The 25,642-nt window shown below is 38.1% G+C and overlaps 1 protein-coding gene and 1 long non-coding RNA gene across 8 annotated transcripts in view; one reads left to right on the top strand and one right to left on the bottom strand.

Moving 5' to 3' along the window:
* Positions 1–25,642, top strand: part of LOC100353437 (AGBL carboxypeptidase 4) — a 1,500,799-nt gene that overhangs the window by 535,700 nt on the left and 939,457 nt on the right. The window lies entirely within an intron of this gene.
* LOC149125717 (uncharacterized) lies at positions 21,410–25,107 on the bottom strand. 2 transcript variants are annotated; one of them, XR_016236758.1, is made up of 3 exons: positions 24,724–25,107; positions 22,121–22,280; positions 21,410–21,634 (listed from the first exon to the last, which is right to left on the bottom strand). It is a non-coding gene; the product is annotated as an uncharacterized LOC149125717 (long non-coding RNA). The 2 variants fall into 2 exon arrangements; XR_016236757.1 differs by lacking the exon at positions 24,724–25,107 and adding an exon at positions 23,182–23,337 and having other exon boundaries at positions 21,419–21,634.

Consider the following 25,642-nt stretch of genomic DNA (forward strand, 5'->3'; position numbering starts at 1 on the left):
TGTTGATTTTGTGTCTAGTTGGTCTGTCCATTGATAAAAGTAGGGTGTTGAAGTCCTGTGTTACTATTTTATTGGAGTCTGTGTCTCCCTTTAAATCCATTGCAATTTCTTTGAAATAGCAAGGTGTCCTGTAATTAGATGCATATACATTTATTTTAGCCACATCTTCCTGTTGAATTGATTCCTTAATCATTACATAGAGCTCCTCTTCATCTCTTTTAACAGTTTTTTTCTTAAAGTCTATTTTGTCTGATATTAGGATGACAACACCTGCCCTTTTGCTTTTCATTAGTATGAGGTATCTTTTTCCATCCTTTCACTTTCAGTCTGTGTGTATCTTTGTTGGTGATATGTGTTGTAGGCAACAAACAGATGGGTCTGCTTCAGATATGCCTTGTGACTGTGTTCATGCTGTGTGTCTGCAACCTCCACACAGGTCCTTGGTGTTCCTCCTCCTCTTGTATGATTTATTGTACCAATTCTTCCCTGAGAGTGCACTTCCTTCACTTTTTTGTTTTTAACTGTTTATCCCTAGCCTAGTGAAGTATGTCATCCCCTAATCTGTCATCTTGGAATCTTCCAACCATCTTTTATAGACTCAACATATTTGACTTATTTAGTCCAGAGAGCTTTCTCTTATACATATGGAGATAATGGTAGAAAAATGATAGACTGGAAACACACAACCCAGAGTTCAGATCTCGGCTCTCTTTTTACTAGATGTTTGGTTATTTGGGAGAACCTTAATCTCAATGAGATCTTTAGTTCCTTTATTTAAAAATGGAATATCTACCTTGTAGAATAAGCCCAAGATACCAAATCTTCCCAGATACCAGGTAAAAATCAATTAATAATTATGCAGATAAACCAGATTTATTCCTATCTTGCATGAAACTCCAAGTTTTGTTTAGAAAACAACCCAAGATATTTCCAGCAGCCTTTAGGAAGGAGTCTCACATTTGCTCTCAGACTATGTCAACTACAACATCATGCAGCTTTTAATATATTTCCCTCTTCATCTCTAATCTTCACAAGTAAGTATTCTTTGACCAAGAAAGTTTTGAAGGAGTATAATCATCACCACTGTAGATGTGATACCAATCCATGTATTTACTTAGAAAATATTTGTTAATCATATAGTCTGCATCATGCAATGTACAGGGAATGTATTAACAGTATAAAACCTGGAAACTGCTATTATGGCTCTTAAAAATACTGTTTAGAATAAAGAGACAATAAACATGATAAGGAAACTTTTTGTGCCCAAGGTTAGATTAGATCAGTATATTTATTCAACAGACATTTAAAATTGCCCACTAAAATCCTAAATGCTGATTTGTTGAAATATCAAACATAATTTTGCTACCACTAAGCACACTGAATAAAAGAAAAATATAAATAAATGCATGTTAAATAAGTATATAATATTGAACTGTGATATGTGTTTTAAAGATAAAGGGTTAGATTCTGTGGAGTAATAGAAAGTACTCAGGAAATACCTTTTTAAGGGTTTCTTAAAAGCAGACTTGAAAGACCAGAAGATCTATTGAGAGAGACAGAGAGAGAGAGAGAGAGAGACTGCCAGGTAAAGAGTATTGGCAAGAACCAATGTCAATGCAAGGGCACTGCTGTCTCTGTAGACTCTGAGGAACACTAAAACTTAGAGTGCCAGAGTGAGACAGAAATCCTGAAATGGACACAATTGCCACTCTTCACCTTGGTTCCCTGGTTTTTTCTTGGGAAAACCTGGAGCAAACCTCTTTGTTCCTCATTTTCTACAAAGTTTCCCCTAAAACTACTTTTCCATCTTCTGTAAGCTATCATGTAGGCACACATATGCACACACATACTTGCATGCCTATCATCACAAGAAGAGGTAGAAATTTGCTGTCACAGCAACTCAAAATTCTTACAAAGGAAACATCTTTCTTCTAAGAAAAAGTATTGAGATAATACCTGTACCTTGGGCTCTCTTTTCTGTTTTTATCCAGAGTGATTTCTCTGAACCTAGCCCTAACCTCTTAAACATCCCAAGTCAGAATTAGGTTTTTGTTTTAATTTTACCTAACCATTTTGGGTGATTTCCAGAATAAAGGAATGAAAATCAAATCTGTTAAGTTTTTGCAAAAACAGAAAACAGTTAAAAGCTGTAAATGGACAAATTTTTCTTCTTTCTGCTTCTGCCTATCCTCTTCTCAACAATGAGTCTTCAAAAACCTTTGCTCCAGCAGTCCAGGAATTGTGTCAGTATTGGAATATTCTCCCATTAGATGGAAGCTTCTGCCAAGTATTTGATGCAGGGGTAGGAACATCTTGTATGAGGGACCATTTCAATCTCTCTATGCAGAGATGACTCCTATGTTAAGAATAAGAGAGTACAGCATGACCCCTGATGTAGTAGACATTTAGTCAATGAAAATAAATTTCAGCCTCTTACTGATTTTAGTTAACTCTCCTAACTTTGCTGTTAGATTATGAGTTCCTAAAGAACAGTGGCAATTTCTTATGAATGTTTGTGGTTCCTGTAGATTCAGATTAAGCAAATTTATTGAACAGCTTTTTATATGACAGGAATCTTATCAAAAATTTCCCTATATGCCATTTCATCCAGTCCCCATGAAAAATATGCAAAAATATATTTTGTTGTTCTGCTTTTTGTTGAGTAAACTGATGCTTTGATATATCAAGTAACTTGTCAAAAGTAATGCAGCTACTTAAGTGCTATAATCAGAATTTAAATTCAATCCATCCTCTTCTTAAAATGAAGTTTGTTCCTCCAGTGAAATGATACTGAAACTCATGGCATCTAACTAAGTATTGTGGGCATTTTCTGCTTTCATAATATTTGTGAAAGAATGATCATTCGTCTATTGCTTAAAAATGATAAGTATTTATGGCTGGCGCCATGGCTCACTAGGCTAATCCTCCACCTGTGGCGCCGGCACCCCGGGTTCTAGTCCTTGTCAGGGCACCGGATTCTGTCCTGGCTGCCCCTCTTCCAGTCCAGCTCTCTGCTGTGGCCCAGCAGTGCAGTTGAGGATGGCTCAGGTCCTTGGGCCCTGCACCCACATGAGAGACCAGGAGGAAGCACCTGGCTTCAGATCAGCGCAGCACGCCGGCCACAACACACTGGCTGTAGCGGCCCCGTGGGGGGTGAACCAACGGAAAAAAGGAAGACCTTTCTCTCTGTCTTTATCTCTCTCACTGTCTAACTCTGCCTGTCAAAAAAAAATTGCAAGTATTTGTGAGAAATATAGGAAGAATCAAAGTGTTTTTCCTATTCTCTCATTGAGCAGTTGACACTAAACACTTCTGTCACCAAATGTGAGTGAGAGTTTTCCCGCATCAAGCAAGCAGTAGATACCAGCTGACTGTCCCCTGAATCAGTTCATTTCTGACACTGTGTACTGGGATTTAGGGAAGATCACACAGGTTGAGTGCTCTGTCACTCTGTCTACCTCTCATTTTCAGGTGCCAACAGCAAGCCCCAGGTTGTTTTATACCTGTGCTTCTGACCAACCAGCTATAAATCAGGTTCCCATAACTTCTTCCTTGGATTTGATTAATTTGCAAGATCAGATTATAGAACCAATTTATTATAAAAGATATTTCAAAGGATATATGAAGAGATACATGGGGCAGGATGGGGGAGAATGTGTGCAGAGCATTCATGCATGCCAGATTCAGGTACATCATCCTATTAGAACTCCCATGTGTTCAGCTCATCTGGAAGTTCTTCTGAACATAGATGTATTGGCTTTATTACATTTATTTATTTATTTATTTATTACATTTTATTTACATTTATTTATTACATTTTATTACATTTATTACATTGGTGTAGTTGATTAACATCATTGGCCGCTGGTGATCCATTTAACCTTATTCTATACTGAGTATTATTAGTGAAATAGCAGATTGAAATTTTAAAATAAGTACAAAAAGTTAGCCATTTCCTCCATGGAATGTTTAGGTAACATAAATTCTAATAATCAGTGAATCACATTTAAAAAATATTGATGCAAAATGTATAATGGTAATATGGAAAATTTTGGATTTGCCAGTCTAATTTACAATAAGTTGACAAAGAACAATATTGTAAAGGAAAGTGTTGACATGATACTGAACCAGTATGACCTAATATGCTTTTTAAAGTAGCATGCCAATGCTTATCTTTTCACTTGCACATTTTGCCAGAATCTAATTTTGATTAAAGAATGTGACATATCTAGATTATAAATGCAATTCCCAGCAGATATTTGATTTCATGTCATCAAAGATGTTTTAATTGCTATGTAACAAGATGATCTTGAGAAAATGAGGCTTTGTGTTAATAACAGTACTTTATACTTACATATATATTTTGTATGGGCATAACATATTTCATGAATGAAAAGATGTTCTATGTTGGGAAGGTATTTTGGAAGACTACTTGGTGGACTCTTTTAAGGCTGAATGTATGTATACCCTGTGGTCTAGAAATTGCATTCCTACTATATACTCAGCAGAAATGCATATTGATGTCCACTAAAAAGACATGTCCTTAGTAGCACTGTTTATTGTAAAACAAGCTAGAAGGTGTCTGAATGCCATTCAACAACAAAATGGCTAAATAAATCAGTACATTCACATATTGGAAGGTTGTGCAGAAATGAGAGTGATTTATCTACATGTACTGCTTGCAACAATATGGAGATGATCTCACAAGTGTTAGGTTGAATGAGAAAATCCAAGACAAAATAGTAAAAACTGTTGAATTATATTTGTATATTGTGCAAAAGCATGCAAACCTAAACTATGTGTTAGAAGTGTAGAAAAAAAAAGAAGTGAGGTCAGCGGTTATACCTGAGATGGCTAGAAATGGAAAAGGAGCATGAATGCAGAATATATAGGATGCTGGTGATATTCTAGTTTTGGATCATATAGTTTCATAGATGTGCTCCGATTATATGAAATAGTTCATTGGACTACACACTTATGATACGTGTGCTTTTATGTATATATCTTATAATTTAATGCACTTTTACAATGTATGTTTACGTATATGACTTTAGTTCCCTTTTAATTCTCATCTCCCAGGGTGTGAGGTGCTATCTATTGACACTCAAAGCGACTATCAGTAATTTAATTCATTTATTCAATTGTTTTGATCCATTACACTATACTAGGTCTGTATTGGGGTCAGCTGATATAAAATTAAAGAAATTTAAAATCTGTTTTCTCATTAAACTCATGTGGGTTGGTAAGAGCAGAGCAAAGAATCCATTATAATACAATATAGAATGGAAATAAGTGTAGGCTAGCTTTCTAAAATCAAACGATACACCCAAGGTAGATTTGTGGGCTTGACAATTACAGAAGACAACTTGATACGAGTGATATCGGGGCTGGCGCTGTGGCAAATTGGGTTAAAGCCCCAGCCCGCAGTGCCGACATCCCACATGGGCGCTGATTCTAGTCCTGGATGTTCCTCTTCCCATCCAGCTCTCTGCTATCCCTGGGAAAGCAGTACAGGATGGCCCAACTCCTTGGGCCCCTGCACTTGCATGGGACACCTGGAAGAAGCTCCTGGCTCCTGGCTTCAGATCAGTTCAGCTCTGACCTTCGCGGTCATTTGGGGTGTGAACCAGCGGATGAAAGACCTCTCTCTCCCTCTCTCTTTCTGTCTCTCCTCTCTCTGTGTAACTCTGACTTTCAAGTAAATAAATAAATCTTAAAATAAGACCTCTTTCTCTCTGTCTCTACTTCTCTCTGTAACTCCTCTTTCAAAATAAATAAAATAATTCTTTAATAAAAAAAAAAAACAAGTTGTGTAAGATCTTTGTCTCAATGCTAGCAGTTGTACAGGCAAAAACCAATAGGAAAACCAATAGGAAAGGCATTTCATTTGGAGGAGGGGCATCTCCATTTGTAAAGTATCTGAGTAGAGCAAGAATTTGATATATATTCAAGAAACTACAAATATTTTACTATGTCAAGAATAAAAGCTGTAAGGAGAAGTGGCAGAGCATGAAGCTGTAGATTTAAGAAAGGGTTTTAAATATGCTGATGAGTTTGGGCTTTTCCTGAAGCCCAAGGAGTGCTAGTAATTATTTAAAGCAGAGAAGATATGTGGTAAGAAGTTAATTAAAAAAATCAGATGGGGTGAATAATTGGAGAGAGGTAGGACTAGCAGCAGGGAGATCAGTAAGGCTATAGTGGAAGAATGAGAATATGCACTCAGGTAGTCAGTTTCCCTCTCAAACTCCACTCACACATACATTTGAATATGCACTTGACTTTAAGATTTGACTAAACAGAGTAGGTTTACATTGTACCAAAGAAAAGTTTGACTATTAGGCCCTCCTGTTCTTAAAAAAAAAATTATTTGCTTGGTGTCTTTACTGCTATCTGTGATTGTTTCTACAGTAAACTAAGTCTCTTTCCTGGGTGACAGTAATCTCGACCAGAGCCTCACTAAGCCAGTTCTCAAGATCATTTCGATATATAAACCATATGGTAACCTTACTGTTGATGTAGATTTTTATGTTGGAAAAATTCTCTTAGAAATGCCTTGGACATCAGGGACAAAAGAGCAGTTCAGTGGGAAAAGGTATTTCTAAGACACATTAGTAAAGCAAGAGTGTTATGGGAGAAGAAAAGAATGACGCCAAGAATAAATCTAGATTGGTACAAACACATACTAGGAGTATCTATAATTTTCTATAATACTGGATAGGCTATAAAGCTGGTTTCATGATACTGTTACATTGCTGACCTCAATAGCAATGCAACTGTCATCCTACGAGTCCCAGCATTCAGTGTAAATCACAGGAGGCAAAAAATGAACCATGCTGTGGTTCATGGTTCTCTTGCTGTTGCTGCAAAGTATAAGAAAGCCAGGAGAACTGGCAATGAGGTCTGTAATAATCAGAAGATAATGTCATAAAAGGTAAATAAGTAAAGAAGCAAGTAATGAGAAGAATAAGGGTACTTTCTACTGATATCTTAAAGCAGAGGTAGGCAAACTATGGCCAGTGGCCCTCTGCCTGCTTTTGTAAATAAAGCTTCACTGAAGCACATTTACTTATTATTTGTCTATGACTAATTTTGTCCTGCAATGTTGGAATTGGTTAGTTGTGACAGAGACTACATTATCCATGAAGTCAAAAATATTTATCTGTCAGCTGGATCTTTAAGGGAACAGTTTGGTCCTCTCTGGCTAGAGTGTAAAGAAGTCCAGAGTTATTAAACATGCTGTTGTTAAGACTGGCAGTACAGCTATGTTTTTAATTGAAATGAATTCTGAGTTTTAGTATGAGAAAAATGATCTTGATCCTGCCAGTGTGGGTAGGTTTATCAGCCCATGGCAACTAATCAGTAATCATCCAATGGTAGCTTAAAAAATGGCTTTGAGAGATTCGGAAAAAAAAAAGTATTGTAGATACAATTATCCAAGTGGTAGGAAATGGTCTCATAGTGGCCTACTGAAAGTAAAGTACCAAGGCTGGGGAGTAATGAAAATGCTTCCTATTCTCAAAGTACACCGTATTGGCCTTGACTGAGTCTCTTTGGAGTGCAACCTGGTCTAGTCTAGTAGTTGGGGCAATATAGGTTTCCATTATTCTGGGAAAACTGAAAAAAATTTTTTTAAATGCTTTTATCCCTGACCTAAAGATAGTGCTCCACCCTTTCCATAACAAGATTGTGTCTGTTTCTTAAACTTGGGGAGAATCTGGGTGAAGAATTCAGAAACCTTGTAGCCTGTTAAAGTCTAGCTGGGAGAGCCACTGTGCCAGTTCATGATTACTAAGCTGGTTAGACCTCCCCTGCTCTTCTAAATAGCCACAAATATCAGGCTAGTATTTTACAAGAACCACTGTTTATATTCTCCCTTTCTCTTACTTCCCTGTGGAGTTTTCTTAGTTTTATAAGAAATACTGTATATCAGAACTTAAAGTTAGTAATATGGAATCATTTTAGAATACTTTGTAGTCATGTGACTGGCATAAATTTATATTTTCTTAGGGTTCAGGATGATTATATTTCTAATATTAAACACTCAAATAGTATTATTTATGACTCAAACACAATTTTAAAATGCAAAGAAGCCCAAACTTCATTGTTTGAGGATTACAAAATTTCCTTATTCTGATTGTTCCAGAAGAAAGCAAACAGGATATTTCTCAAGGTCACACACTTTTTTATGAGTATCCCTGCCCCATCAATAGCATGCCCTTTGGTAACTAACTTTGCTTAGACAGCCCTCCACTTAAACTCCAGGCTGGGAAGATCCTGTTTAGGTTCTCCAAATCCCAGCCACAGCCTAACATTCTTTTTTTTTTTTTATTTAGTAAATATAAATTTCCAAGTTACAGTTTATGGGTTACATTGGCTTCCCCCCCCAATAATTTCCCTCCACTTGCACCCCTCCCATCTCCCGCTCCCTCTCCGATTCCATTCACATCAAGATTCATTTTCAATTCTCTTTATATACAGAAGATCGATTCAGTATATATTAAGTAAAGATTTCATCAGTTTGCACCCACACAGAAACACAAAGTGAAAAATACTGTTTCAGTACTAGTTATAGCATTACTTCACATTGGAGAACACACTAAGGACAGATCCCACATGAGAAGTAAGTACACAGTGACTCCTGTTGTTAACTTACCAATTTGACACTCTTGTTTATGGCGTCAGTAATCTCCCTAGGCTCTAGTCATGAGTTGCCAAGGCTATGGAAGCCTCTTGGGTTTGCCGACTTCGATCTTATTCCGACAGGGTCATAGTCAAAGTGGAAGTTCTCTCCTTCCTTCAGATAGGTACCTCCTTTTTTTTTTTTTTTCCCCCAGAGTGTCTTGGCTTTCCATGCCTAAAATACTCTCATGGGCTCTTCAGCCAGATCCGAATATTTCATTCTCCCGTTTTCCCCATTATGAGTCTGCAGATCCATGTTCAGCTGCTTTTTTACTTTATGGGCTTATGTTCTTATAAAACCCTGGTAAGTTGAAAACACCATAAGTCAAAAATAATTAAATGGCAACTAATTTACCAAACATGATAGCTTAGCAACTCTGTACTACACTGTAGAGTATGAGTTGTTTGCTCTCTTGATGGCATGGCTGAGTGGAAACTGTGGCATACTGTCACTCCTGTTTTTTTTTTTTTTTTTTTTTGACAGGCAGAGTGGGCAATGAGAGAGAGAGACAGAGAGAAAGGTCTTCCTTTGCCGTTGATTCATCCTCCAATGGCTCCCACGGCCAGCACGCTGCAGCCAGTGCACTGTGCTGATCCGATGGCAAGAGCCAGGTACTTATCCTGGTCTCCCATGGGGTGCAGGGCCCAAGTATTTGGGCCATCCTCCACTGCACTCTCTGGCCACAGCAGAGAGCTGGCCTGGAAGAGGGGCAACCGGGACAGAATCCAGCGCCCCGACCGGGACTAGAACCCGGTGTGCCGGCGCCACAAGGCGGAGGATTAGCCTAGTGAGGCGCGGCGCAGGCCCACTCCTGGTTTTAGGGGAATATCAAATAGCATACCATTAGCCTGTAAAAAATAAAAATTCAAAATCGGAAGTATGGTTTCTACTGAATGTATTTCACTTTTGTACCATTGTAAAGTCAGAAAATAGTTAAGTTGAGCCATCATAAGTTGAGGGCTGTCTATTATTATAGTCTGCGCTCTGAGTTGTTTCCATGCAAATTCCCTCATGATTTTCATGTAACAAAAAACAAATTCATTAATTACTCTGACACTAGGGATTTTTTATAACTGTCCATAAAATCCTTCATGGTATTCCAAGCTTTAACTTCTGCTAGCTCCTTTTCCTCATCTCTCAGATGACCCCTCTTTCCAACCTTCAAGTTCTCCCTGTATTATGCAAAACATTCAACTTTTTCAGGTATCAGAAGTCCTTAGTCTTTTTAAGGCCCATCTTTGGGGTGCTCAACAGAACCAAACCTTTATTTACTTAAGGAGGTTCACTCTTTTGGATGGCATAGAGTTGAAAATAGTAATATATCTATCAAGTATCAAGTACAGGCAGTACTCAACTTATGCTTTTTTATCTCTGCCCTTATGCTTGTTTTATTGTTGCTATATCTTTTTTCTGCTTATGTCAAAAATAAATGCCTCATTACATCTGTTGACATTCTCTTATTTTGGATTTAAACTCATAAAAGGAAAGATGTGCTTCCTTCTGCCTTTGCACAATACAGCATGTATAAGAAGGGCATATCATGTCTATTCTGTGGGTTTGTTATATTATACCAGAAAAAACTTGGGACCGTTGCCTTGGATTTTTCAAAGCTTCCTCCAACTAGATAGTGGCACGCTGTAGCATGATGTCTTCTCAGATTATAAAACAGAGTATGGGAAATAGGAGAGACACAATATTCAAACATATTACTCTCTGTAGGTTCTGGTCAAGTTATTTAATTTATCTGAGCTGCTATTTCCTCATTCACAAAATAAGTACTAGTATAAACTTTATAAAGTTCTCATGAAGATCAAATGAGATATGAAATTAAATCACTTTGCATCAGGGCAGGCACAGACCAAATATTCAATAAAAAGAAGTTATTGCTCTTCTTTTTATTAATATTATTGCTACACTATAATGACGTTTGGTTTATATAGTTAACACAAAAATTGAAAATAAATGAAGCAATCAGTAAATTCCAGGAGGCAAATTGAGAGAGGGCTAGAATAAATCCTCGAGTACATTTAGGTTGGTATTAAATAAGTTATTTTTTAGATGGTTCACTTTTTATTCAGGAAAACTTCTATTACATAAGAAATTAAACAGGAATACTCCACGTACTCATAAACCAGCTGCAATAATGGTTAACTCATGGTGAGTATTACTTTTATTTTGTCACTACCCACTCTTCTAATCCCTCTCTCACTGTATTATTTTGAAGCAAATGTCATATATGGCAATTCTTATTCTGTAAATACTTTAATATGCATTTCTAAAAGGCAAAGAATTGAGAAATATCCATAACATACTAACCAAATCTTGGCTGGCTTGAGGCTTGTGGACATGAGTAGTCCATTCACTTCCCTGTTGATGGCAAAACACAGACTGAGGCATGAGGTTGTACCCATCAGGAGTGGTAGCTAGGCCATTTGGTCAAGGGGAATAGAAGAAAGATAAAGGTTACATTTTGACTTCATGACACTACAAATCCTCCTATCAACATGAGTGTGACATCGGTAAATATTGGGGGGTGGGGTGGTGGTAAATAATGATGAAGTGGAAACAGACATGTACCCTGGGCCACAAAGGTCTGGGCCCCAAATGATAATTTTACCACACATGCATTTAACTAAATTACTTACTCTCAACAATCTTGTTTACAGCAATTTGCAGTTTAGTAAATGATTCTTTCACAACTGTTAGCTGGTCTTCTCATTATCTTTGGAGAAAGAAACAGATGCAGTGAGGTTAAAAATCTGCAAAGGGTCATAGAGCTCCAGTTTCCTCAGAGATAAGGGATAGGTGAGCTAACAGAAGGACTCAAACACAGTTCTATCCCACACAAACCCTGTGCTCTTTGCACTATTATTCTGCTCTGCCGTTTCCCCAGGATTCTTCGCCCTTTGTCCTCTCCACTGGCCTCTGGTTTGATGAGGTATGGATGAGAAAGCCTCTAGCTAAACTGAGTGTGGTACTGGCAAAGGGGTCTGAAATAGCAAGTGCTGAATGGAACCAAGTTTGTGGGAACATAAACTTATTCAATTTGTCATGATGCTTTAAGAAAAACAAAATATGACATTACAAATAAAAACATTGGTATGAAAACTAGTATTAGGTTAAGAAAAGGGATCACCATAAATTACAAACTTTTTAGAGCTGACATTTATTTTTAAATGCTGTAAACCACAAAATATTTTATAATAGCTTATTATTTTTGTTAATAAACTTTTTAAAATACTTTAATGATTTTTCCAACATCTGTATCTATAAATTTAATTTTTAAACTAAGGGGGGCGGGGAGAGGTTAAGAGAGAATTACAAGATGGAGAGAGTTCTACTACTCACTGGTTAACTCCCCTTGCTGGCCACAGCCTGGTCCAGTCTGAAGCTGGGAGCTGAGAACTCAATTCAAGTCTCTCAAATGGGTCACAGGGACCCAAACTGCTCCCTTGTAGGATCTGTATTAGCTGAAAGCTGGCATTGAAAGTGTAGCCAGGGCTCAAACCCAGACACTCTGACCTGGGACACAGGAGTCACAATTACTGGCTTAACTTCTAGGCCAAATGCCTGCATTGGCTACGCATTTTTTAATTGCTTCTTCATGAGCCTAAAATTCTATAATGTCTTCTAAAGAAAAACTAGAAACCCAATTTTAGTCCTTCCCCTACCATGATTGATCAAATATGTTTTTATTATTGGTAGCTTTTAAAGTTTACTTCAGTGTTGTGACTCATTATTGTAATGTAAAATTTTAAGATTTTTGTGAAATTTGGGAAAGTATCAATATGTAATCTTAAGATTTTAGAACTTTTTTATTTTATATTCAGTTATTAATCTTAAATTCTTTTTAATTGTTGGTATTCATTAATCACATTACCTGGATCCATCCTAGGTCCTTAAAAGGGGCCTGTGCTAAACAAGTCTAGTACCTGCTAACACTAACCGATAGAATAAATAAAGGGGAGAGTGATCCAACATGGGAAGTGAGATACTCAGCAGACTCACAGAATGGCAGATGTCCTAAATAGCACTCTGGCCTCAGAATCAGCCCTAAAGGCACTCGGATCTGGCTGAAAAGCCCATGAGAGTATTTCAGGCATGGAAAGCCAAGACACTCTGGCAAAAGATCTCTGTGAGTGAGATCCCAGTGGAAAGAACAGGTCTTCAAAGAAGGAGGTACCTTTCTCTGAAGGGAGGAGAGAACCTCCACTTTGACTATGACCTTGTCTAAACAAGATAAGAGTCGAAGAACTCAGAGGGCTTCCATAGCCTTGGAAACTCATGACTGGAGCATAGGGAGATTACTGATGCCATAGACAGGAGTGTCAATTTGTAAAGTCAACAACAGGAGTCACTGTGCACTTACTCCTCATGTAGGATCTCTGTCCTTAATGTGCTGTACATTTAGATTTAATGCTATAACGAGTACTCAAACAGTATTTTTCACTTTGTGTTTCTATGGGGGTGCAAACTGTTGAAATCTTTACTTAATGCATACTAAACTGATCTTCTGTAAAAAAAAAAAAAAAGAAATTATCAATTCCCAACTTGACTCTCACTGGGATTAAACATGACAATAGGTCTGATCTGATTTCATCATCATTTAAAAAAAATCATCTATTATTTTACACTTTATGCTTCTGTGTGGGAGCAAACTGTTGAAATCCTTACTTAATGTATACTAAGCTGATCTTCTGTATATTAAGATAATCGAAAATGAATGTTGATGTGAATGGAAGGGGAGAGGGAGTAGGAAAGGGGAGGGTTGTGGGTGGGAGGGACGGTATGGGGGGGGGAAGCCATTGTAATCCATAAGTCGTACTTTGGAAATTTATATTCATTAAATAAAAGTTTAAAAAAAAGGGGCCTGTGCAAATAGGGGGCCCCTCAAAGCTTGAGTTTCATTAGGCTCATAGTAAAACTGACTCTTTAGATTAATTACGTTCCTTCAAGGCACCTGTCTCTTCTTTTCCACTGTAGGATCAGATTTTCATTTCCTGAGTCAGGCCTCAAACCTACCTAGGAAGCAAATTCCACTTTAACCCAGCCCCATTCATTCTCCTGACTCTGTCACATCCAAAACAGTGCGGAGAGCCCCAGCAGTCACCTGCAGTGACTAAGGCCTGCTGCAAGAACCCTCTGATCCCTTAAATATCTCTAAATAGGAGTGCACATTGTAAACCTGCAGGCTTTAAAATCCTGGCTACATCAGCTACAGAAGAATACAATGCCCTGAAGATGAGGACTGCCACAAAGATAGTAGGTCTTGCCAGAACTAGCATCAGTTAATTTCCCTCAGACTTGTTCTATGTATAAACAAAACATTTCAGATGTTCAATTTAAATAAGTTCCGGCCGGCGCCGCGGCTCACTAGGCTAATCCTCCGCCTTGCGGCGCCGGCACACCGGGTTCTAGTCCCGGTCGGGGCACCGGATTCTGTCCCGGTTGCCCCTCTTCCAGGCCAGCCCTCTGCTGTGGCCAGGGAGTGCAGTGGAGGATGGCCCAGGTGCTTGGGCCCTGCACCCCATGGGAGACCAGGAAAAGCACCTGGCTCCTGGCTCCTGCCATCGGATCAGCGCGGTGCGCCGGCCGCATCGCGCTGGCCGCGGCGGCCATTGGAGGGTGAACCAACGGCAAAAGGAAGACCTTTCTCTCTGTCTCTCTCTCTCACTGTCCACTCTGCCTGTCAAAAAAAAAAAAAAAAAAAAAAGTTCCCATAATTTCAAATGTTAGCTTTTTGTGTTCTGTAATTATTCACTGAGTGGCCCAGGATTTCTTGTAGCTACTTTCCTATACTTTTACAATGAAATATTATAACATTTGTTTTTTGTTTGTTTGTTTGTTTATCTTAACAAACAAAGCATCTGGATCTCCTCAAGGCAGGACTAATGTAGCTTCATGAATAATAGCTACTTCCTATGGAGGCCACCTCCAAGATAGGACAACAGGCATTTGTTGACCCTATTTGTCTGTTTGTGTGTTGTTTCCTGATAAGTATAGACAGATTCAAATGGAAGTTTCATGTTTCATGAATTGTTATAATGTTGGATATAGATTAGGAATGTATCTTATAGGTCGTGGTTCTCCTTTGGTCATTAAAAATGGCAAGTTGATTTCAAACTTCTTTGTGTGGGACTCAGATACTTTAGCAGGGCAAGGAATGTTCGAGATGTATTTCATAGAGGTGCCGCCCAGGGCATAGAATAGAATAGAAAAAGGCGGAGAAAGAAGCTGTGATGTGAATGAGCACTAACAAGTAGCAGTATGTATCTTATGAAAAAGTATTAATGTTCTCCCTGATCGGTGACAACTGACTCAACACCAAAAAGGAAACCTCCTGAAGTGAAATGGACACTATGAGAAATGGTGACTTGATCAGCATAGCCCTGACTGCTAATGGACAACTTAATACATTATCCCTCATAGTATTTTTTTTTGTCTGTTCTACTTAATATGACTGGTTTAATTCTGTAATTATCACACAGTTATTCTTAAGTGTTGAAAATTAACTGAAATGTGATCCCTGTTAAACATAAGAGTGGGAATAAGAGAGGGAAGAGATGTATAATTTGGGGCATGCTCGGGCTGACTTGCCCCAATTGGTAGAGTTGGAAACATACCAGGGGATTCCAACTCAATCCCATCAAGGTGGCATGTGCCAATGCCATCTCACTACTCCAAGTGATCAATTTCAGTTCACAATTGATCATAATGAAAGGACTAAGAGTCAAAGGGAGCACATAAACAAGTCTAGTATCTGCTAACACCAACCGATAGAATAAATAAAGGGGAGAGTGATCCAACATGGGAAGTGAGATACTCAGCAGACTCATAGAATGGCGGATGTCCTAAATAGCACTCTGGCCTCAGAATCAGCCCTAAAGGCACTCGGATCTGGCTGAAAAGCCCATGAGAGTATTTCAGGCATGGAAAGCCAAGACACTCTGGCAAAAAGATCTCTGTGAGTGAGATCCCAGTGGAAAGAACAGGTCTTCAAAGAGGGAGGTGCCTTTCTCTGAAGGGAGGAGAGAACCTCCACTTTGACTATGACCGTGTCTAAACAAGATAAGAGTCGGAGAACTCAAGGGGCTTCCATAGCCTTGGAAACTCATAACTGGTGCATAGGGAGATTACTGATGCCATAAACAGGAGTGTCAATTGGTAAAGTCAACAACAGGAGTCACTGTGCACTTACTCCTCATGTAGGATCTCTGTCCTTAACGTGCTGTACACTGAGGCTTAATGCTATAATGAGTACTCAAACAGTATATTTCACTTTGTGTTTCTATGGGGGTGCAAACGACTGAAATCTTTACTTAATGTACACTAAACTGATCTTCTGTAAAAAAAAAAAAAAAAGAAAGAAAGAAAGAAATTATCAATTCCCAACTTGACTCTCACTGGGATTAAACATGACAATAGGTCAGATCTGATTTCATCATCATTTAAAAAAAATCATCTATTATTTTTCACTTTATGTTTCTGTGTGGGAGCAAACTGTTGAAATCCTTACTTAAGGTATACTAAGCTGATCTTCTGTATATTAAGATAATCGAAAATGAATCTTGATGTGAATGGAAGGGGAGAGGGAGTGGGAAAGGGGAGGGTTGTGGGTGGGAGGGACGGTATGGGGGGGGAAGCCATTGTAATCCATAAGTCGTACTTTGGAAATTTATATTCATTAAATAAAAGATAAAAAAAAAAGTATTAAAGGCAATTTCCCCTTAACATTAGGGATTTTGTCCATTTTAATCACTAATGGGCTAGAGAGCTTGGTTGCTATTTATAATGCTCAATTGTCTTTGAAACCACCTATGTTAGTTGCCCTAACTAATTGGTAGTTATCTTTCTACCATCTTGATTTCTAATATGCAATTTACTGTTCCTTATGTCACTCATTGATATTCTGTTGTCTCCCTAATGCCTATCTTAGAAATGTGGGTTGCTACAAACTCCAAATAATATACATGATATTTATTTATTTAATGTTTCCCAAGCATCTAATCTCTGCTAGTTTATCCTGATAAATGTTATAAAAATAGAGATGATTAAAAACATAGATCCCGATTTCAAGAAGCTCGGTCTAGAAGACAAGATAGGACAAGTTAAACATTGAGTATTTTATTAGCCCTCCGCTTGGTAGAATCAATTCACAGTGCTATTTAATTTCAGGGGAGGTTGAAAAATATGATCTCAGAGTATGGTTGCGATTAGAAAGAACCAGACTTTGGAGGTCACATACTACTCCCCTTGTCACAGTGATACCATAGCACTATTGTGATGTGATAAAAATAAACACATGGATTAAAAGTAAAGAATTAATGAACTTAGTTTGTGCTGTGGGGTTGAAGAAGGGAATCAAGAATGGCTATTTAGAGGATGTGACATTTAAACTGACTTTGAAGAATATTTAAGAATTAGCCAGGTAGAGAAAGGGAAGGTGGGATTTGAAGTATGGAGGAAGACCAGCAAAAGCAAGAAAGTATGAAATAGCCAGATATACACTTAGAGGATTTACAACTCAAAGTACTTACATTGAGATCTTACATTTTGATGAGTGACATAAGACTTTTGATCATCTCCTGTTCTGAGGTTAGCAGCAGTTCTGTATCACACTGATATACACTAATTCAGTTGTTCTGATAAAAAAATGCATTGTCCAATTTTCAAAATCAAAGAAGTATTTTTTGAAACAAGTTGAAAGTCAGGCAGACAGCCTGACCTAGTTAAGAACTTTATTCAAAAAGAAAAAGAAGAAAAACTTGGAAATGAATTTCTCTGAAAGTCATATCTCCATCTTTTTGTGAAGACACAGAAATAACATATTTTAAGGATGTGTCGAGAAGCACAATTTGGTGCCTTTTTTTTAAACTCCCATGAAATTGGCTGCAAAATTTTCTGTTGTAATAGAGATGTTTTGCTCTATGTCCACAGTTTGTATAAAAGATGATTTAATTAAAATATAATCAACTCTTGTGCCTACATGTAGATTGTTGAAATTAGTACAGCAAAGTCTAAGGCTTTGTCCTAGAACTAAGGTATGTCCTAGAACTCTCAGATTTTGTAAATATCTATGTATTGCTTAAGACTATAATGTATCTGCAAAAGAATTTCTCTTAGGAAGAAATAAAGTTCTTGGCTCAGAGAAGTATTTCAAAACAGGAGTTACTGCAATGAAAGACACATTTCTTGGACCATTTTTAAATATGAGAAAAATGGATAGTACATCTAAATGTGGAATCTATATCGATAGAACTGGAGGTGGGGTGGGCGTCAAACAGCGCTTAGTGGAAAGGCAGGAGGGAAGGAAGTTAAAATAGGACCAATAATGTTTATCTTGAAACTTGGCAGACAAATATGATTTCATAGTGGAAAGATGGCAGAGAAAGTCAAGAGATAGAAAAGTACCATAAGTTTTCAGGAAGGACCATAAATAGCAAACCAATGCAGGTAGAATTAAAAGAAATAAGGCATATAAAATACTTAACACCATGCCTGACACTTAATAAGTGTTAAATATACATTAGATATTATAATAATTAATCTGGTTGTTTTACCTTATTGGAGAATGTATTTCAGAGGACTAACTTTTTGTGTTTTTTTTTTTTTTTTATGTCTCCAATATGTTTTTTTTTTTTTTTTTATTTTTGGTCACAACAGTTGAAACATTGAAGTTAATGTAATATATTTCTCAAAGTTGGCTCTTCTGATCCTACCCCTTTCCTTTTCACACAGGATTTGTGCCTCTCTTATTCGATCACACAGTCTCTGTGGCTTTACCCCTTTGTCATTTGTTATAACTTTACACTTGATTGGAAGCTTATTAAGAACATGAGAATCTTCTTTCATTCCTGTGTCTCCAGGGCAGGAGACCACTGTGTGCTTGGCACAGAGTAGATAATTGAATATTGGAAGGAATGGCCACCAACTATCAGTTTGCTTAGCTGTCTTACATTCTTATACCCAATGATATAGATGTTATTAAAAACAAGGGTACTAAGCATAGAAGAGTTTGAACTTTATGTTCCATATCATCATGATATGTCCAGTATTCCAACCAGCTTTTCCTCCTATGCTTTCCATTGAACATATTATGATTCCTTGGAATTTATGATGGTGAAATGTAACAGTGGTCTGAGCAGTAAGATACCTGTTTTCTAGCATTGCTTTGCCCTTTTTTGGGTCCCTGATAATTATATAATGTCTTGACTCCATAATCACAAGCTTGGAACTCCTTCAGGATGGGTACATCTGTCTTATCACCTCTTTTTTCCCAAACACCTAGTACACGGCCTGGAGTAGAGTAGTTACAAGACCGAATGAATGAATATGATTATTCTTGATCATGAGAGTAGCATTCTATCTACTTTTTGTATCTATCATTTTATAGCTATATACAAATAGAAGTGAAAGCAGATCAATGTTTCATAAGTCAAAAGTATTACTGATAGAATTTCAGGTTATTTTGTATATTAGAGGTAGAGATTCATTTGGGTACACTTTATGTTAGTGCTTCTCAAACATCATTGGGTATACAAATCATTGGGGATCTTGTTAAAATGCAGATTCTGGTTCCCTAAATCTGCAATAAGACCTGAGGTTTTCCATTTTTAACGTTTTCACATGATGATGACATTTTCATATGATAATTTTCACATTATGCTGATGTTGCTGATCTAAGAACTGTACTTTGAGGACAAAGATTTATTTATTTATTTATTTATTTTAAGATTTATTTATTTTCTTGAAAGTCAGAGTTACACAGAGAGAGAAGAAGAGGCAGAGAGCGAGAGCGAGAGCGAGAGAGAGGTCTTTCATCTGCTGGTTCACTCCTCAATTGGCTGCAATGGCTGGAGCTGTGTTGATTTGAAGCCAGGATCCAGGATCTTCTTCCAGGTCTTCCACGCGGGTGCAGGAGCCCGAGGACTTGGGCCATCTTGTACTGCTTTCCCAGACCGTAGCAGAGAGCTGGATCTGAAGTGGAGCAGCTAGGACATGAACCTGCGCCCATATGGGGTAAAGACAGCTTTACCTGCTATGCCACACTGCTGGTCCCCAAGTACAAAGCTTTATATCATTCTTATATATGCTCTCTGTGGCATGGGTAACTCTACTTCATTTTGTCTCTAATGATAGGATTTATACCAATATTGCTTTTCATTCATAGGGAAATGTCACCTAAAATTATGGGCACTTGAACAGTGATCTGAACACTAAGAAAATGGATATAATCTATTTTTTCATTGGGATAGAGTAGACCGTGATGCTGATCCCTTACTGAAATATAAAATTCTCAAAGGTACTGCTTGTTATTCTGCTTGTTAGAAATATACCTTTGAGTGAGAATTAGTGGGATCCAGAAGGGATCAGCAGGAGTCCAGAAAGCATCCTTTTTTTATTCCAAGAACAAGCACACAGTGCTGGGAAAGTCATTTCTGAAAAGAGAGTGGGGTTTGTAGTATCTGCCATTCCCTGGCTGAACCACTTTTAATAAACACTCTGGTTTCAGCATATGCAGTTGTCAAATAGGAAATATATTATCTACATCATAGAATTGTTGTCAAGATTACAGGTACTATTAAATCTCCTCTTACGATCATAAATTTCTTGAAGATACCTCTGTTTTACATTTGATTTCTGCCAAACAGAGCACTGAATATAATGCTTTCTGTGTAATAGACCACCAGTAGCTGATGGCCAAGTAAGGAGACTGTTTGGGAAAACATTGCAATGTGTAAACATTATAATACTAGTATTGTTTTATATTGCTTTAGTATTACAGTGAATGATATTTATCTTAACAATTATAAAGCTCTGTTGATTTTACTTTCCATTAACTTTCAAATTCATTTCCATCCTTACCCTTAATAAAATTTTATCTCTCACCTCAACTAGCAGCCTCCCTCATCCACTATTAACTTTCTACAATTCATTATCTATGATGAAGTAACAAGTATGTTTTACAATTTTAAAAATTTCATGATATTGTTCCCCTGCTTAAAAGCTGTAGTGCCTCCCCATTACGCTTGTGACTTAGACAAATTCCATTAGTGAACTAGCCCTTGCCAGTGTCTCTAGACTTTGCTCTCTCCTCTACTCCTTGCACATCTGTCAGTACCTGTGGCCTTGTCCACTCCTTTTGACTGGAACATGTGCCTTTTAGGCACAAGACAGAACACAGGGTATATCCTTTTCCTGGAATGCACAGCTGATTCCCTACATTCATCTAGTAAAAGCTTTCACATTTTATCTCAGCCATCAAATTCCCCTACAGAAATTGTACATGACTCCACTGGTTGAGTTTTTCCCTCTCTGTGTGTTTGTGTTATTCTCATACTACCTGTTTACATGTTACTATGATAATTAAATATTTTTAACATTTTCATTCTATATCAGTTTCTTCAGTTGGAATACAAGCGCCATGAGGATCATTTCTGAATCTATATTGTGCACTGTTACAGTGGTTTACACCTAGAAATATTTAGCAAATATTTGCAGAATTGTTAAAATATTGAATTAATTTTACTGGTTTATTATTAATTCTTTGGTATGCAAAATTATTATTTAGAGTCAAATATAAAATATACTACATTTTAATGACTAGCACTTTTCTATAAATTGTATTTCTTAAATTTCTCCATAAATATAGTATTAAATAGTTATTATTAACCCCATTTTTTGGAGAAGAAACTCAGAAGGCTTGAGGTAAAGTGATTTGATCAATAGTACAGTCATTTTTTTGGCATTGTTGATTTATAAAGACTTTTTAAATTTATTTACTTCAGAGGTAGAGATAGAGAGGGAAAGACAGAAAGGTCTTCCTTCTGCTGGTTCACTCCCCAGATGGCCTTAATGGCTGGAGCTGAGGCAATCTGAAGCCAGGAGTCAGAAATTGCTCCTGGGTCTTCCACTTGACCATCTTCAACTGCTTTCCCAGGCCATGGCAGAGAGCTGGAAAGGAAGAGGAGTAGTCAGGACTTTAATGGGTGCTCATATGGGATTCCGACACTGCAGGCGGAGACTTAACCTGCTGTGCCACAGTACCAGCCCCAGTGCTCTTTCTGCTCCTTTTGTGCCTAAGATTCTTGTGAACGTGCCAAGATCAAGCCAAGTAGTTTTGACTTGTCCAAAAGCATGATTATGTGCCCTCATGCGATTTTCTAATGTGAGGCCACTTGCCTATAATTCAGTATAAAGTCTCTTTCTTATTATTCAGACCCTAAAATGCAGGAGGAGAAAGGGCAAACAAAATAATATCCAATTTATTTACTTGCATGAAATATCCTTATAATTTAACAAAAATTTACTACTTCTAGGCACTCTTCTCTAAATAAGAGCTTATTTATTTAATTGAGAGAGAGAGAGAGAGAGAGAGAGAGAGAGAGAGAGAGGAGAGGAGAGAACTTTCATCTGTTTATCCACTCCCAAATTGCTTACAACAGCTGGTGATGTGCTAGGCTAAAGCCAAGAGCCAGGAATTCAATCCAGGTCTCCTATGTAGAGTCAGGTACCCAAGCACTTGAGCCATCACTTTCTGTTTCCCAGAGTATGGATCAGCAATCAGCTGGATCAGAATCAGAAGAGCCAGGTCCTGGACCTAGGAAATTTGATATAGAAAATAGGCATCACAAGCTGAAACTTTACTCTTGTGGCAAATGCCCACCTCCACCCTAGGCATCCTTACAGTCTTGAATAATGATAGATCATAAAAATTTGAGGCAAAGATCTAGGATGTAGTGTGGCAATCATCTGAGAATATTGTGGAGCACATCATTTTAAAAATATGAATACATTTAAAGGTCCCAGGTCCCAGGCCCAGAAATCACATGTTTAATAATACAGATCAGAAAAACCTGAGTAACAATGAAATGTGTTAAAATGAAAAACCTCTACACTGCTATCTGGAGAAAAGACCTTGAACTCTTTGATTGTGGTAGAGTAGTTTGGACTCAAGAACTATTGACAGCTCTCTAGCACTATGTGCTTTACCTGATTTAGGCTGGTAAGGATACAGTTTAGAATGTCCAAGACTTAACACTGGGTATGTTTTCCTTGGTAGACAAAGATAGCAGATTAACTGCTGGGACTCACATGTAAGATTTAACTGAGTGATCAAGGAGTGAAAACCAAGGTTCTTGAAATCTCCAATCAAGGCAGATATATAACAAGCATCATTAGAGGTCTTGGTGAAATGTCTTATTAGAAACCCAATGGGTAAACAGCATTAGTAATGAGATCCTGGCTCAGGCTCAATTCAGCAAATTTCCCCTGTTTATTTGATTTCAAGTCCTAGAACTAGGAACTGGGATACAGAGAATAATAGTAGTGTCTGCATCTCTAAAAAATCTAGGAGAAACATACACAAAATATAGTGGGAATTGGGTATCACAAAAATAATATGTCCCTTCTACATTCCATCTGGGTCTTGCCTCCAGTGCTAGGGCTCCACCTGGGCCCAACCCGGGTCCCTGTGCTCCCTCCCCGCCCTGCGTGCCCACCTCTGTCAAGGCAGCTTCACGCTCTCGGGGGCTCGGGCCCAATGCCTGGGCACCGCGGTCTTAGGGGCCTCCCTCTCCCTAGCAGCAAGGCCCCGTGGGCTCTCCCTTCAGGGTACATCATTTTGTGTTCCTGCCCCTTTGCATCTAGGAAGCAGCTGCCGCGGGGGGGGGGGGGGGGGAGGGACGGGGGGGGCGTGACGCTGCTGATGGGGAGCGAAGGCCAGGTGGGGGTGGAGACCAGGTGGGGGCTGTGAGCACCAGCTGGACGCCGTACAGAGAGAAACGAGGCTGTAAACTCCAAGATGTCTCAGAATATAACTGAAATAATACTTAAATAGATGGTGAGTAAGATTTGATAAAGGGGAGGTGGGTATAGAAAGCTGAGAAGAGAGCATCCCAGATAGAATAAAAAATTCGAGAAAATGCATAACCATAGAGAGATCTTCTCCTCTTGAGGAGTTCAGTGTATTAGGAGCTCCCTGCTAAAGGGCTGGTGGTCAAAGATGAGGTCAGAGAGGTAAGCAGAGTTCAGGTCATGAATGGTCTTAAATTACATGCTAAGAAACCTAAACCTTTTGGGGGGGTAGGGTCAGTGGATCCTGGGTAACTAATCCAGTGATTATTTTAGATGTAAGAAGTCATACTAGCATTTCTTTTTTTGTTTTGTGTATTTTTGTTTTTAATCCAGGAGGCAACATTATAGATGAGCAATGTGGTTAGCATAACTAACTATGGTCTCAAGAATTGACCATAACTGCTTTCTTAGGATGGCTAGACAATAGGAAGGAGACTTACTCCCTAACCAGAAAGTGCTTAGTATTAGCAATGGGAGTCAATCTAAAGTTCAAGGATTTAAACTAGATAAGAAACCAGCCGGGGCAGTTTATGGTAGATTCAGCCAACATTTATTGCTATCCAGCCACCACTGTGAAAGTTCTGCTCCTATGGTATCCTTGAAGACAGTTCTGACATGTTTAAAATGAATTCTCTGTGTCCTAATGGTAAATTAATCACATAAGAATGTGTGGGGCAAGAAATGTAGGAGTCAACTACTGAACTTCAGCTCCTTGTGAGGCAAACTTGTTTATGCAAAGCTGTCAGCATTGGGAAAGAAGAACTGTATATCGATTCCTGAAACAAAAATCCAGAATTGGCTTTGGAAAGCCAATTTATTGGAATTGGAAAATACTTACTATAGAAAAAACTATGATTTATGATATAATTCTGAAGTTTGAGGCCATTGAAGCACATGGCTAACATCAAAGAAGTGCATTGATAAAAATAACTGAGATTTCCTGTATATTACTTAACTTTTCTGAGCTTCTATGACCCCATCTATCAAGCGGACATGATAATATCTATTTCATAATGTTTTTTAAAGCTGTAAATGTGATAATTTTGAAAGCTCCTACAATGCGAGAGAACATAGTAGATAATCAAAATGTTAGTTTCCTTTTCTTAAAAATATTTAATTTCTTTGTTTGAAAGGCTGGGATATGGTGGGAGAGGGAGAAGAGGGGGAGAGAGAAAAAGTCATCTTACATCTGCTGGTTTACTCCATATGTCAGCAATAGTCAGGGGTAGGCCAGGCAGAAGTCAAGAGCTATGAACTCAATTCAAGTCTCCAGATGGGTGATGGAGACCCAATTACCTGAGCTATCATCTGCTGACTCCCAGGGTATGCAAGAGGGCTGAGGAGCATCCAGCCTCAGGGCTGTATAAGGCCTGTGAAATCTTTTGTTCTGGCCCTGCTAAGACAACTTCAGACACTACTCAAAATTCAATAAATGTGTTGACAAGCTAACTTTTAAGTTGATCATTTTGTGTGGCTCACGGAAAGATGTTATAAATACCCAAATGACCCTTGGTGGAAAAAGTTTGCTTACCTCTCCCAGGAAGCTGGAATCGGAGCAGAGCCAGGACTCAAATCCAGGCATTCTGATGTGGGATGTGGGCATTTCAGGCCATGTCTGAATTTCTGTGGCAAACACACACTCCTATTGATTTCCTTTTTATACTTTCTTCTTAATTCAGAATTTTCTAGCTGCTGTAGTTAGTGTAGCCCCTATTTTAGAAGCAATTGAATTTAGATAAGGAAGGAGTGGGAAAGACAGAATAATAGAAAAGAAACTAAGGAACACTCTAAGATAGGAGGCAGGGATCTAGCTAGAGTAGGCTAGGAAGAAGCTAATACAAGGAAACCGTTGGAATGGCCTTTCTGTGTTTGATTGAACATGTACATGTGAATGTAGACAGAACATGCTGAAGTTGAAAATTTTATTTTCCAGTTTGGGCCATGTTATACAGATAATCTATTAAGAAAATTAAAGTGAAATGCATAATTCTAAAGCTGCAATAAAAGCTCCTCTTTTGCATGGCTTTAAATGACTGACTATACTGAATTGCTTTCTCTGATAAGATTGCATTTGTAGTTGATTGCATGTCAAATTAAAAAATCAAC

The sequence above is a fragment of the Oryctolagus cuniculus genome, chromosome 7, assembly GCF_051225735.1.
Source record: "Oryctolagus cuniculus isolate XC-2025 breed Fujian yellow rabbit chromosome 7, ASM5122573v1, whole genome shotgun sequence".
In the NCBI taxonomy this organism is placed as follows: Eukaryota; Metazoa; Chordata; class Mammalia; order Lagomorpha; family Leporidae; genus Oryctolagus; species Oryctolagus cuniculus.